This window comes from Rhincodon typus, chromosome 10 (genome assembly GCF_021869965.1).
Source record: "Rhincodon typus isolate 14 chromosome 10, sRhiTyp1.1, whole genome shotgun sequence".
In the NCBI taxonomy this organism is placed as follows: domain Eukaryota; kingdom Metazoa; phylum Chordata; class Chondrichthyes; order Orectolobiformes; family Rhincodontidae; genus Rhincodon; species Rhincodon typus.
This window is the reverse complement of record NC_063341.1, coordinates 58,324,143-58,340,274: the sequence shown is the minus strand read 5'-3', so window position 1 is coordinate 58,340,274 and position 16,132 is coordinate 58,324,143.

Sequence of the window (16,132 nt, the reverse complement as noted above, 5' to 3'; positions counted from 1 at the left end):
GTATCCATTTTATACTATGATGGCAGAAATGTACACATACTCCAAGTTACTCTGTGTAAAGAACCTACCTCTGACATCTCCCCTATACCTTCCTCCAATCACCTTAAAATTATGCCCCCTCATAATAGTCATTTTCACCTTGGGGAAAAGTCTCTGGCTAACCACTCTATCTCTTGTACATCATCTTGTACATCGCTATCAAGTCATCTCTCATCCTTCTTCGCTCCAATGAAAAAAGCCCTAGCTCCCTCAACCTTTCCTCATAAGACCTGCCCTCCAGTCAAGGCAGCATCCTGGTAAATCTCCTCTGCACCCTCTCTAAAGCTTCCAGATCCTTCCTATAATGAGGTGGCCAGAACTGAACACAATATTCCAAGTGTGGTCTAACCAGGATTTTATAGAGCTGCATCATAACCTCGCGGCTTTTAAACTCAATGCCCCTGGCTATGAAAGCCAACACACCATACGCCTTCTTTACAACCCTATCAACTTGGGCAGCAACTTTGCGGGATTGATGAACGTGGACCCCAAGATCCCTCTGTTCCTCCACACTGCCAAGAATCCTGCCATTAACTCTGAATTCTGCATTCAAATTTAACCTTCAAAAATGAATCACTTCACACTTTTGTGGATTGAATTCCATCTGCCACTTCTTTGCCCAGCTCTGCATTCTGTCAATGGCCCGTTGCAACCTACAACAGCCCTCCACACTATCCACAACTCCACCAACCTCCGTGTCATTGGCAAATTTACTAACCCACCCTTCCATTTCCTCATCCAAGTCATTTATAAAGATCACAAAGAGTAGAGGTCCCAGAACAGATCCCTGTGGAACACCACTGGTCACCCAGCTTCAAGCTGAATACTCTCCATCTACTATCACCCTCTGTCTTCGATTGGACAGCCAATTCTGTATTCAGACAACCAAATTTCCCTGACTCCTATGCCTCCTTACTTTCTGAATGAGCCTACCGTGTGGAACCTTATCAAATGCCTTGCTAAAATCCAGATACACCATATCCACTGCTCTATCTTCATCAATGTGTTTTGTCACATCCTCAAAGAATTCAATAAGGCTTGTGAGGCATGACCTGCCCCTCACAAAGCCATTCTGACTATTTCTAACAATCTGTGCTTTTCCAAATAATAATAAATACTATCTTTCAGAATCTTCTTCAATAATTTGCCCACCACAGAAGTAAGTCTGACTAGCCTGTAATACCCAGGATTATCCCTATTCCCTTTCTTGAACAGGGAATAACATTTGCCACCCTCCAATCATCTGGTACTACTCCAGTGGACAGTATGTACCCTCTGAAGATAGAATGCAGCGAACAGCTGACACATGAGAAATAATTAAAACCAAAATTCATATAAAATTAAGAAAGAGGCACAGTATAAGAAATTGCCATTTGTCATTTCAAGTCCAATAATTTCAGACTTTGTAGAATGTGTTGCATTGGCCGTGCCAGTTCACCACTCTGTAGGTGACCTGCTGATTATGATGAAATGTACTGCCAACATCCTCTTTAAGTGTATGAAACTACAGGCTCTGCTTGGTCTTATGTAATAGAATCCCGACAGTGTGGAAGCAAGCCATTCAGCCCTTCAAATCCACACCAACCCTCCAAACAGCATCCCACCCAGATTCACTCCCCCATTCTATCCCTGTAACCCTGTGCTTCCTATGGCTAATCCGCCTCGCCTCCACATCCAATGGGCAATTTAGCATGGCCAATCCACCTAACCTTTGGACTGTGGGAGCACCTGGTGGAAATCCATGCAGATGTGGGGAGAATGTACAAACACCACACAGACAGTCACTTGAGGCTGGAATCGAACCTGGGTCCCCGGCGCTGTGAGGCAGCAATGTTAACCACTGAGCCACCACGCTACCACGTGGCAGAGGAAAATCACCTCCTAGTCTAACCAGAAGAGTGTCTGCGATTAACAAGATTTAATTTATTGTATGTGAGCAGCTAGTTACAGATCACATTAATGTGATAGAGTTTATCGCAGAGAGACATTGAGGAGGATTGAACATTAGGTCTCACTCCTCAGTGATCTTAAATGTTTCTGTCCACAAATCCACATGCATGATCGTAATGGGTGGTATTTATGACATTCCTTAGAATAACCCTTTCAGACTCTTATTTTTTGACTTTATTTATTCACTGGGCAGCATTTATTGCCCATCCTTAATTGCCCAGAAAGCAGGTTATGCTGTGTGTAGAGTCGCATGTAGGACAGACCAGGCAAGGATGGCAATTTCCTTCCCTAAAGGATATTGGTTAACCAGATGGGATTTTCCGACAATCAACAATGGATTCATGGTCATCATTAAACTCTTAATTCCAGATTTTTTTTATTGAATTCAAATTCCACCATCAGCCAGGGCAGGATTTGAATCCAGGTCCCAGACCTGGTTCTCTGGATTAACAGTTCAGCAATAATGCCAATAGACCATAACCTCATATACCACAGAGTATACTGATTAATCTTCCCTCAGAACAATTTAATCACCTGAAGGAAAATTCTGCCTATATCTATACACACTCATGAATTTATAATTGAGTAAACTCAGGATATTTCATCTCAACAGCTTTGTTATTCTATTCTATTCTTTGAGAATATGCACCATCCCAACATTACTGAAACCAGTATAACCTACAGTGCATTTTACTAACTGAATATTTACCTAACTCTATTATCGCCAAATCTGCTGCAATTCAGATATGCATCTGCAGTTTTTATAAATACTATTTGACATTTTTTTTTGCTGAGAATCTGCTCCACAAATCCATTTACCTGCAAGGGGGTCTTTGTTTTCCTAATATTGAGTCTTTGTTGAAGTTTGTACTTTTATAATCTGGCAGGAAGGTCACAATTCAGGCATATTTACTTGCTTACACCCACATTATCCTATGCCTCACTGCTTCAAAGACCTGGATCTTACTTGCCAACACCTTCTCATTGGCTTTGTTCCAGTAAAAACAAATTCAGCTCTGCAGGTCTCAACTCATGCCTCTCTGAACTCTTGCTAATCCATCAATATACGATTGAAGGTAAGAAAGGGCTTTTAACCTGACAAGATGGGTGGATTTATGAGTGGATGGCAGGTTAAAAGGGCAGAAATTGCCGGTTTGGCTGGAAGCCAGCAGGAACTTCCGTCTTTAAACTGTACATTTGGTCCTGTGAGACAGACAAGTCTGCAATTTCCATATGTAAGCTGCAGATTTTCTGCTTCTTTAATATTGTATGCACAGATTTCCCAGGCTTCCGGCAACTTACCAGGGACCTGACAGGCCACAGCAAGGGACGGGCAACAAATGCTTTAAACACCACAATCTTAACTTCACGCTGAGGTGAAAGGCTTTTGCTCCCTTTACAAATCCAGTGAATGTGCTTTCATTACTTTGATCTACCCTCCCCAGCTGTCAACTTTCAGATCAGCAGCCGGCCACATATGTAGCTTTACCTTGGACCTCGGATGACAGACCATGAGAAACAACAGCATTACCATCAGCAACAGTCTGCTCTTCAACAGCTTGCTCACAGGGGAGTGGGCATGAGCTCACAGCTACAGTTCGTCACAGGCTAAAGTACAGGAAATGGCAATATCCCAGTGCTTCAGGAATTTGGGAATTTTCATCAGGTAACCTCCTAAAAGAAGACTTTTTGTGAAATGGACCAAGTGGGCAAACATTGCCAATGGCTGTCAAAGTCCCAACTGACATCAATTTCCTCACCTCTGCCTCCTTCCCAGGAATCATTTGATATTAGTGGGGTCTCACAAACCTGCTGCCCACAAGCACAACTCACAGATGACTGATCCAATGTTTTTCCTCTTTTTGGTTCCCTCACCACCTTCTGCAGACCCGGTCCAGCTGCTACGTCCTTTAGGACCTGACCAGCTCGATCAGTAGTACCGCTGCCAGACCACCATTGGTGGTGGACATTGAAATCCCCCACCCAGAGTACACTTTCTGTGCTTCCTCCAAGTGTTGTTCAACATGGAAGAGTATTGATTCGTCAGTCGAGGGAGGACAGCACATGGTAATCAGCAGGAGGTTTCCTTGCTTATGTTTAACCTGAAGCCAGAGTCCAGAGTCAATGCTGAGGACTCCCAAGGCAATGCCTTCCCGACTGTCTACTACTGTACTACCACCTCTGCTGGATCTGTCCAGTTGGTGGGACAAGAGATATCCAGGGATGGTGGTGGTGGTGTCTCGGACATTGTCTGTAATGTATGATTCCTTGCATATGACAATGTCAGGTTGTTGCTTTACTAGCCTATGAGACAGTTCTCCCAATTTTGGCTCTAGCCCCCAGCTGTTAGTAAGGAGGAACACAGCAGGTCAGGTAGCATCAGAGGAGCAGGAAAGTCGACGTTTCAGGTTTACACCCTTCATCAGGATTGGGGAAGGGGAACGGAGCTGGGAAGTAAATAGAGGGAGGAGGGGTGGCGCTTGCTGAAGGTAGGTGGGATGATGATAGGTGAATGCAGATAGGGGGCAGTGGGGATTGGTCAATTGGAAAGGGAGGGATGGATAGGTGGGAGAGAAGATGGACAGGTTGTGTCAAGTCAAGGAGGTGGGGATGAGAGGGAGGGTTGGACATGAAATGAGGCTGGGGGTGGGGAGATTTTGAAACTAGTGAATTCTATGCTGAGGCCATCAGGCTGTAGACTCCCGAGGCGGAATATGAGGTGTTGTTCTTCCAGTTTGCATGTGGCGGCGTTGCGGCACTGGAGGAGGTCCAGGATGGACATGCCACCCAGGGAGTGGGAGGGGAAGTTAAAGTGGTTGGCGACTGGAAGGTGGGGTTGATTATAGTGTACAAAGCACAGATGCCCTGTGAATCGGTCACTGAATCTGCGCTTGGTCTCACCGATGTAGAGGAGACCACATTGGGAGCAACAGATACAGTAGATCAGGTTGGAGGAAGTACAGGTGAACCCCTGTCTGATATGGCAAGTTTATCTTGGGCCTTGGATGGAGATGTGAGGGGAGGTGTACGGGCAGGTGTAGCACTTCCTGCATTTGCAGGACCTGACACTAACTGTCCATCTTCTTTCCCACCTATCCACCCGATGCTGACCTATCCCCACTACCCCTTACCTGCAACCACCAATCACCATGCCACTTACCTTCTGCCAGGCCTCCTCCCTCTATTTATTTCCCAGCTCCCTTCCCCCTTTCCAGTCCTGACGAAGTGTGTAAACCCAAAACATTGACTTTCCTGCTCTTCTGATGATGCCTGACCTGCTGTGTTCCTCCAGCTCCACACTGTATTTACTCCGAATCCAGCATCTGCAGTTCTTGTTATTTCTGTCAGTAAGGAGTACTTTGCAGATTTGACAGGCATTGTCTTTCTCGGTGCCAGGTCAATGCCGGGTGGTCCATCCACTTTCATTTCTTTGAAACCTCATAGCAATTGATACAACTGAATGGCTTGCTAAACCATTTCAGAGGGCAGTTGAGAGTTAGCTACTTTGCTGTTGATCTGGAGTCACATTTAGGCCAGACCAGGTGAGGTTGACAGATTTCTTTTCCTGAAAGCATTGGTCAATTAGGTGAGTTTTTCCCCAATGACCAACGATGGTTTAATGGTCATTGGTAGATTCTTAATTCCAGATTTTTTTTATTGAATTCAAATTCCACCATCGTAGCAGGATTTGAACCCAAATCCCCAGGACATTTGCCGACTTTCTCGATTAACAGCCTGGTAACAATAGCACTAGGCTATTGCCTCCCCAGTAGCTGCTGTCACTGTGTACCTGCCTCTAGCAAAAGTGTATTGAAGCTCAAATTTGTTGCGAAGTTGAGTCAATGCACAAAATTCCAAATATCCCCACCCACCAACTTCTGCAGCCTCCCCTAATGAATAATCAAATTTTGCCCACTCTGAGCCATTGTCAGATACTCCAGTTGGTAGGTTTTTCTGCAGTGTTGACTATGACAGGAAAATATCTAACACAACGTTCTGTAGTACATATATAGTTCTCTGAACGCTGGAGTGAGATGCAAAATAGGCCAAAAGACCCAGAGGGGAGAGCAGACTTCTTTTCATGTTCCTCTGGAATTCGATGTCTGAAATGGTGGTGAAAGCAGTTTCAATTATAATCGACAAAAGGGGACTGGGTCTAATAGAATAACTCTTGTATAGACTCAAAGAGGCCAAATGGCCTGTTCCTTTGCTACATCATTCTATGATGATTCATTTCAGTGAGGAGGAATGTTACTCATATTACGAACCTGAAACAAGCACAGATTAAAATCAACATGACTGCAGATTGAAAATCCAGTACCTGACAACACCTTTTTTTTCCAAATTTGTAGGGACTGGTTAAACAGCAGTGCTCTAACTATAAACCTTTCAATATGTCACTAGAATTCATTCGTGCTGTGCCAACACACAAACCTGCCAGCTCATCCTACAACCTGTAAACACACTGAATGTGGTGGAAACAATCCTACTGGGGATTTAACAGAGGAGGTGAAAGGGACTTTTTAATTAGACTAAATTCTGTTCTAGTAAATGGACTGGCTGTGCACTGAAAATAGATTTCAAAATGGCTTTATGCAACCTGTGTTATAAAAAGGATTAATGCACTTAAGAATCAGTTTTTATTACAAAGCCTGCTGTGCCAGTTAAAACTGTTATGTATGAGTTCTCCTTTCTTAACATGCCAATAGGATTAAATTATATTGGTTTACTGGTCTTTAGAGGTTTCATTCTGCAATTATATGATACAATCAAACATTTAATTTCTGGTTTATTTGAACTATTGTTTGTGTATTTGCCATTGTCTTGTTCTCAAATATTAATTGAATTAAGACACCATTCTAGTCAGGAAAGTATGGTAAGACATTTTCAAAATGACGCACAACATTCAGTTACAGAGAAAGTCAGGACTTTAAAGATCGTCAATGAATGAATGTTTCCTGGATTTAATTATTGCTTACCATATGTTCAGCACAGATAGCATAAAGGTGAGACCTTTCAATAGATCAACATTCAGTCTTCAAAGGTCTTTGCTTTCAGAGATTAAGTGTTTCATCACTCGAAAGAGGGACCTCCTAAGGTCACAAATTAATTAATTTATATTGAGAAGCAGAAATTTTCAGTTTTCACTCTCTGACAAGCTTTGAGACTGCATAAAGTTTAATTTTTATCTTTTTGTTAGTAGCCAGCATAGTCTTTTGAGCTCATATTATGTTGAAGGAGAATGTCCATCTGTTAATGATGCTCTGGATCAATTATTATGGTGCTTATAAAATAAGTTGTGAGGTCTGAGTCATGTGTCATGACTTGGATTCTCCTTTTTCCTGTGGCTGTGGTAATAATCAGCATTATAGAATGTTTTATACAGAAATAAAAGGACTGAAGGTTGATTAAAGCACAACGGCATGGAAACCAGAGCTGGAAATGATCCAGCTTCATAAGCATGCAAATATGCAATGCTGGCAATGATTTCCAGGACAAAGTTCTATTAAATTATCTCAGTGGCACACTACATTGCCAACCAACAAAAGGAGAATTCTTACAAGGAAAGGTCATTTTTAAAAAAGTAAGCTTTAAATGAGTTGATAGTTAATTTTCATCCAAAGGAGGCCTTATAAGCTCTTGGCTAATGTTGGGGAAAACATAATGATTGAATAACCAGCCACAGCAGCTTGAAGTCTTATCTTATTCAGGGGAATCTTCAGTTTTTGGCTTTGAATCCTACCAAACAGCTTTCCCAACAGCAGTCAGTCAGTGTACTAATTAACCTTCCCTTATAAATTTTACAGCTCTTACAATACACAGATTAGTCATTTTTGAATGCATCATTTGAATGAATATTTTTAATTCCAGGCCATGTGTTTTCATTTTTTTTTCTGAAGGACTTGTGTTTTTCTATCAAAGCTCCAACACTAAGGTTCTTATCTGTAAGTTAAGACAAACCATTTTTGTGATAAAGAGCTACTATTATCAGGAAATTACAAGTTGGAAAAGTGCTGTAAAAATGATTTGACAGTTAATGGTAATCAAAGAAGGGGCAAGTTGTTTTACACAGAGAGTGGTAGGAGTCTGGAACACGATACCGGGGCAGAGATGAAAGTAGATACGATAGGGGCGTTTAAAGGATTTTTGGATAAGCACATGAATATGCAAAGAATGGAGGGATATGGACTAAGGGCAAGCAGAAGGGATTAGTTTAATTTGGTGTCAAGTTCGGCACAACATTGTAGGCCAAAGTGCCCCATTCCTGTGCAGTACTATTCTATGTTCTAAGTTCTACATCTGTTCATGCCCAGTCAGCTTCCCACTTAAAACACACAGGAAGAAGTAGGAAAGGGGAGGCAATAGCCTAGTGGTATTATCGCTGGACTGTTAATCAAGACACCCAGGTAATATTCTGGGCACACAATTTCAAATCCTGCCAATGCAGATGGTGAAGATTGAAATCAATGAAAATCTGGAATTAAGAGTCTAATGATGACCATGAAACTATTGTCAATTATTGGAAAAACCCATCTGGTGAACTGCCACCTGGCATCCCTACCTGGTCTGGCCTACATGCGACTCCAGAGCCACTGCAACACAGTTGACTCTTGGACCAGCCAGTAATGCCCTCATTCCATGAAGGAATTAAAAAGAAAACTGGCAAGCATAAGTGGAGTGCCTGGAAGCACAGGATTAGGGTAAGGGTCATGGGAAGGGGATTTTGGGAGTGCATCATGACCTAACGTGGATGTCTGGGCAGGGGAGGTTTCATGACTCCCAATGGAGCATTTTGAGCTTCTTTTGGTCTGGAATCCTTTCCCAGCTAACTTGACCTTGTTGTATAACGTTCTGAAGGAATTAATGTTTATGCTACATTGAACTCCACCCACCTTGATGATGCCATGCAGTACAGAATCTTCCCAAACACTGAATGGCATGGACATTGATCAGAAAGTTGGGAAAAGTGTGTGAGAGGGCCAGCAAAGAGCTTTTCAAGAACAAAATGTCCCATTTTCCAACCAAATATTGAACATCGAGATGAGATTCTCTCTAGTGAACAGCTAGAAGCCTATTTGCAAGCATTAGCATGTATTAACATCTCATTATTACCAAATCTCTCCTCATTAATATGCAGTTTCCCACTCTCCCACTAACTAGATAGAAACTAGACAACAACACTTCCCAACATGAAAGTCAAAGCAGTAACCTGGACACTGCAGATCACCACTTGCTTCTCTGGATCTCCACTTTGGACATCTCAGGATATACTCCATAGGCAGCAATGCAGGCGCCCCACAGCCACAGATATCAGAATCCAACACATAGCAGCATCATCAAACTTCAATAGCATGTCTCCGATCCACTTCTAAGATGGTTCTGTACTTTTGTGCTGCAGTGCACCTCTCATTGGAATGCTGCTGCCAGGACACTTTGTCTCAGTTTCCTAGCTCATGGTTTGGACCAGGCTGCACCTCAGAGCTGCTCCCTCACTCTCAAAGCACTCAGTCTCCTTGTGCCAACTTTAATGCTCACAGTCTCCCTGCCTTGCCTTTTGCACTTTTCTCCCCTTGAAAGATCACAGTACTTTTGTCTTTCATTGTTGCTTAGTGGAGACACAATGCCAAGCAGCTTGTTATGTAATCAGTCAAGGAGGTGGAATGTTGCTTTACAACACAGTGCTATGTCAATATAATAGCCACATCACGCTCCAGCAGCTTACACAGCAAACACACTGTATATACCCCAATCAAATGGCCATTTCAAAATGTCTAAAGGGGAGCAGTCCTCAATCAAGGAGGCTGCCTCAAGGGCTTCTCTGTACAGTCAGACAAGAGCTTTGGTCGATCTCAGACCACAACTGGGACATGGTCAGTTGCCTGATTAGGGTGATCAGGGATGGAGTGTCCACATCATTTCTGGTCTGGGCCTCAGTCAGTCCTGCAATTGCTGTGCAAATAGTCAGGGCATTGGTAGTAAGTCGGTCAGTGAGGTGCTGACCTGAGGTCACTGAGGTCGGGATTGGCCACTGAAATCAGTTGATGAGGTTGGCCACACTCAGTCAGGAGTCTGCTCAATGAAAGTCGGGTGGGGGATTAGGGATACTGGGGAGATCAATTCAGGGAATTGGAGCCAAAAAGCTGGAATACAGAGAGAAACTCTCCACGAAACCCAGCAAAAATGACAAAACTGCATTCCGGTAAAATTCAGCCCACAAATTTGCATGGAGACAGAGGAATTCTGTACAAGTATCCAAAGGAAACATCTATTCCTGATAGCACCAGAGAGACCTTAGTAATTATCTTGAGCAAATTAATATAAACTGTAACTAACGCTATCAGGCAATAAACTACCTTGTTATCCAAGACAAATACGTCTTCCATTTAGATTCATCAGTGGCCTACCTTCTAACACCAATGATTAGACCCTAAACTTAGCACAGAGAAAGGGGTGTACTACTGAAACTGGTAATTGGGGCTCATTCTGGGGTAGGTGGGACCTCTATAAACGGGGTGGTCGACACCTGAACCAGAGGGGTACCGATATCCTGGGGGGGAAATTTGCTAATGCTCTTCAGGAGGGTTTAAACTAATTCAGCAGGGGGATGGGAAACTGAATTGTAGCTCCAGCGCACAGGAGGTTGAGAGTAGTGAGGTCATGAATAAGGTTTCAAGGTCGCAGGAGTGTATCGACAGGCAGGAAGGTGGTTTGAAGTGTGTCGACTTCAACGCCAGGAGCAAACAGAATAAGGTGGGTGAATTTGCAGCATGGGTTGGTACCTGGGACTTTGATGTTGTGACCATTTTGGAGACATGGATAGAGCAGGGACAGGAATGGTTGTTGCAGGTTCCGGGGTTTAGATGTTTCAGTAAGATCAGGAAAGGTGGTAAAAGAGGGGGAGGTGTGGCATTGTTAGTCAAGGACAGTATTATGGTGGCAGAAAGGACGTTTGGTGAGGACTCATCTACTGAGGTAGTATGGGCTGAGGTTAGAAACAGGAAAGGAGAGATCACCCTGTTGGGAGTTTTCTATAGGCCTCCGAAAATTTCCAGAGATGTAGAGGAAAGTATTGCAAAGATGATTCTGGATAGGAGCGAAAGTAACAGGGTAGTTGTTATGGGGGACTTTAACATTCCAAATATTGACTGGAAACGCTATAGTTTGAGTACTTTAGATGGGTCAGTTTTTGTCCAATGTGTGCAGGAGGGTTTCCTGACACAGTATGTAGATAGGCCAACAAGAGGCGAGGCCACATTGGATTTGGTACTGGGTAATGAACCAGGCCAGGTGTTAGATTTGGAGGTAGGTGAGCACTTTAGTGATAGTGACCACAATTCGGTTACATTTACTTTAGCGATGGACAGGGATAGGTATATACTGCAGGGCAAGAGTTATAGCTGGGGGAAAGGCAATTATGAGGCGATTAGGCAAGATTTAGGATGCATAGGATGGAGAAGGAAACTGCAGGGGCTGGGCACAATTGAAATGTGGAGCTTGTTCAAGGAACAGCTACTATGTGTCCGAATATAAGTATGTACCTATCAGGCAGGGAGGAAGTGGTCGAGCGAGGGAACCGTGGTTTACTAAAGAAGTTGAATCTCTTGTCAAGAGGAAGAAGAAGGCTTATGTAAAGATGAGGCATGAAGGCTCAGTTAGGGCACTTGAGAGTTACAAGTTAGCCAGGAAGGATCTAAAGAGAGCGCGAAGAAGAGCCAGGAGGGGACATGAGAAGTCTTTAGCAGGTAGGATCAAGGAAAACCCTAAAGCTTTCTACAGGTATGTCAGGAATAAAAGAATGACTAGAGTAAGATTCGGGCCAGTCAAGGACAGTAGTGGGAAGTTGTGCGTGGAGTCCGAAGAGATAGGAGAGGCACTAAATGAATATTTTTCGTCAGTATTCACACAGGAAAAAGACAATGTTGTCGAGGAGAATACTGAGATACAGTCTATTAGACTAGACGGGATTGAGGTTCATAAGGAAGAGGTGTTAGCAATTCTGGAAAGTGTGAAAATAGATAAGTCCCCTGGGCCGGATGGGATTTATCCTAGGATTCTCTGGGAAGCTAGGGAGGAGATTGCAGAGCCTTTGGCTTTGATCTTTATGTTGTCATTGGCTTCAGGAATAGTGCCAGAAGACTGGAGACTAGCAAATGTTGTCCCCTTGTTCAAGAAGGGGAGTAGAGACAACCCTGGTAATTATAGACCAGTGAGCCTTACTTCGGTTGTGGGTAAAGTGTTGGAAAGGATTATAAGAGATAGGATTTATAATCATCTAGAAAGGAATAATTTGATTAGGGATAGTCAACACGGTTTTGTGAAGGGTAGGTCATGCCTCACAAACCTTATTGAGTTCTTTGAGAAGGTGACAAACAGGTGGATGAGGGTAAAGCAGTTGATGCGGTGTATATGGATTTCAGTAAAGCGTTTGATAAGGTTCCCCACGGTAGGCTATTGCAGAAAATACGGAGGCATGGGATTGAGGGTGATTTAGCGGTTTGGATCAGAAATTGGCTAGCTGTAAGAAGATAGAGGGTGGTGGTTGATGGGAAATGTTCATCCTGGAGTTTAGTTACTAGTGGTGTACCGCAAGGATCTGTTTTGGGGCCACTGCTGTTTGTCATTTTTATAAATGACCTGGATGAGGGCATAGAAGGATGGGTTAGTAGATTTGCGGATGACACTAAAGTCGGTGGAGTGGTGGATAGTCGGAAGGATGTTGCAGGTTACAGAGGGACATAGATAAGCTGCCGAGCTGGGCTGAGAGGTGGCAAATGGAGTTTAATGCGGAAAAGTGTGAGGTGATTCACTTTGGAAGGAGTAACAGGAATACAGAGTACTGGGCTAATGGTAAGATTCTTGGTAGTGCGGATGAGCAGAGAGATCTTGGTGTCCATGTGCATCGATCCCTGAAAGTTGCCACCCAGGTTGATAGGGTTGTTAAGAAGGTGTACGGTGTGTTAGGTTTTATTGGTAGAGGGATTGAGTTTCGGAGCCATGAGGTCATGTTGCAGCTGTACAAAACTCTGGTGCGGCCGCATTTGGAGTATTGCGTACAATTCTGGTTGCCGCATTATAGGAAGGATGTGGAAGCATTGGAAAGGGTGCAGAGGAGATTTACCAGGATGTTGCCTGGTATGGAGGGAAGGTCTTATGAGGAAAGGCTGAAGGACTTGAGGCTGTTTTCGTTAGAGAGAAGAAGGTTAAGAGGTGACTTAATAGAGACATACAAGATGATCAGAGGATTAGATAGGGTGGACAGTGGGAGCCTTTTTCCTCGGATGGTGATGGCTAGCACGAGGGGACATAGCTTTAAATTGAGGGGTGATAGATATAGGACAGATGTCAGAGGTAGGTTCTTTACTCAGAGAGTAGTAAGGGCGTGGAATGCCCTGCCTGCAACAGTAGTAGACTCGCCCACTTTAAGGGCATTTAAGTGGTCGTTGGATAAACATATGGATGATAATGGAATAGTGTAGGTTAGATGGGCTTCAGATTGGTTTCACAGGTCGGCGCAACATCAAGGGCCGAAGGGCCTGTACTGCGCTGTAATGGTCTTTGTTCTATGTTCTATGTAAACCAGGCTGGTGAGTGTGGTACTTAAACTGACAACAATTCCGGCAGGAAAAACACAACTGCATCAGTAATCAGGTCCACAGACAAAGTAGTTTTTGATCCCAATGAAAACACTGAGGCCTGAACAGAGTTTAAGGAGAACACCACTTTCTCTGATATCTGCTTGGGAGAACAGGTTGAAATCATAGCCTATAGGCCAGTAAGTAAATTACTAGGATGATTTTAACTGTCCGCCTGTTATATTCTCCCGAGTTGGTAGTGGGCAGGAAAGGTGAAAGAATCTCTCCTCCAGTATCAGTAACCTTCTTTCTAACCTTGTTGTGTTTTTTGTCTGATTTTCAACAAGCATGCCTTTTCTAATTGATAAATAAATAGAATAACAAATTCCATAATTACCAACCTTACTAAACAAGAGACCCCACTTTGACTTTCTCCCAGTTACATTAGACAGAAAACAAAACCAACCACATCTCAGCAATAAGAACAAAAATCAGCCCAGTAACAACGAAAGTGAATTCCCTTTGATCCAACCACCAGGAAACATCCAGTTCAGGCTCAAACTGGTAGAAAAGTGTCAGAGGCATTGCTTTAAATTCTGATGAGAATATGTTAAGCATGTACGCTCGGGAATAGAATGGTAAAGACATTCCCTCTCCAAACTAATAGCTCTGTTAGACAGACACCTAATCTAGACATGTCTGGGACTACAGCTCAATTTAAAGAGCCTGAATACCATTCTACTCTCTAATCAGCCATTCATTGGCCTGTCTCTGCTGCCTTCCTGAGGTAGTTTATGTTTCACTTGTGTGCAACTGGAGGTCTCTGCCTGGTCTCAGCAATCTGTTACAGTCCCCTGGGAATCAAGGCAGATTCCATAGTGTCTGCTAAAAATACACTTTTCTTTTTAATTGTTTAGTTCCTTTTTGGATCTTTGCAATACAACGCTTCCTGAATGCCTCCACAGGAACGCATTGCTTGACTTGTATCCAGCCACCATGACTCAAGGTATGAAGTGAAAGTTCGACTGTCTGAAACATGGACCCGATTCAGAGAGCAGAGAGGCTGAGAGAGAGGGCTTTCCTATTCTGGGAGCTCATAGTTCACTGTCTCAGTGATACCAGACATGCATAGGAAGGCTGATACAGGGGGTTCTCCTATAATGCGTGTTCCGGCAATGCAAATTGGCTATAACGCGATTGCCAAATAGGTGAATGGTATTTGTAAAATGCAAACTTGTGTTGGCTATAATGTGATTCCAATGAGTATGGATAATATATCATAAACCTCAAATATAATATCACACAGAGAATAACCGTCTTCTTAGGAAAATATGTGAAGTCTTGGTTTGAAGAGATTATGCTGAACACGTTAAATGCATCAGCATTATTTAAAAATGCAGAATTTTTGAACTTGCTCATGTAAATCATTTATACCAAAAGGTGTCTGTGTTACGAACTGTTCTTTTCCAGCACTATTTTGAATACAATGTTACTCAGGTTTACAATGTATTTTAATCCCACAATTAACATCAATGCCAATGGGCTACACTAACCCTAACCCTATCGCAGGTTCCTCTGCTTCACTGATTTGAAAATCTACCCAGAAGTCTGTGCTGATGGAATGTCAGGCCAGATCAGCATTTAAACGGAGGAGGGAATTTTACTAAAAATTGCTGATGTGTCAATTTCGGTGGAATTTCATGGAAGGTTGCTGGCTGTGAGCTTTATCTCACAATTTTGCACTGTTTGCACTATCATGCAGTACTGACCATTGCTGGGATTTCCAGTGGCAGAACTCTATTTAAAGCCCAGCTATCACTTCCGGACTTCTTGCATGGATCTGCCTCAAATCTCTCCATAACCCATATTGTTCACATCCCTATAACATGCCAACTTTTTTCTTGGCTTGGGATAAGGAGATCGATAGAAATACCTGACAAGTTGGGGATACAATGCACCGTTAATAAACCTCACCATTTAATGCCAAATATTTTCTATGCACGACCTCCAAGTTCTGTCTCCCATCAGACCCTGCAGCCTATAGTCCCAAGTGGATGCCCATGGAAAAAAAACTCACAGATTGAGGCAATTGGAGACCCCTTCTCATCCTTGTAGGTCGCTTTCTCTGGTTTTCTAGTCAGGAAATTAGCCATCTTTCTTGCCTGCTGGGAAAGCAGATAATCTAGCAAGTCATGAGTTGTGGCTTATAACTGCCCATTAATTCACTACTTAACAACTTTAATTGTTGGGAGGTCAAGAAGAAGTCCAAAATGCCCTCTCACCCAGAACTTGGTGAGATGTTAAGAAGATACTGGGAGATAGTAGGAACTGCTGATGCTGGAGAATCTGAGATAACAAGGTGTAGAGCTGGATGAACACAGCAGGCCAAGCAGCATCAGAGGAGCAGGAAAGCTGACGTTTCGGGTCTGGACCCTTCTTCAGAAATCAGAATTTTCCTGCTGTGTTCATCCAGCTCTACACCTTGTTATCTAAGAAGATACTGGGTATCTCTTCAGGGCCAACTTGTCCTATTGTTTTCCATCTTGCCACCTGTCTCACCACCTCCAAGG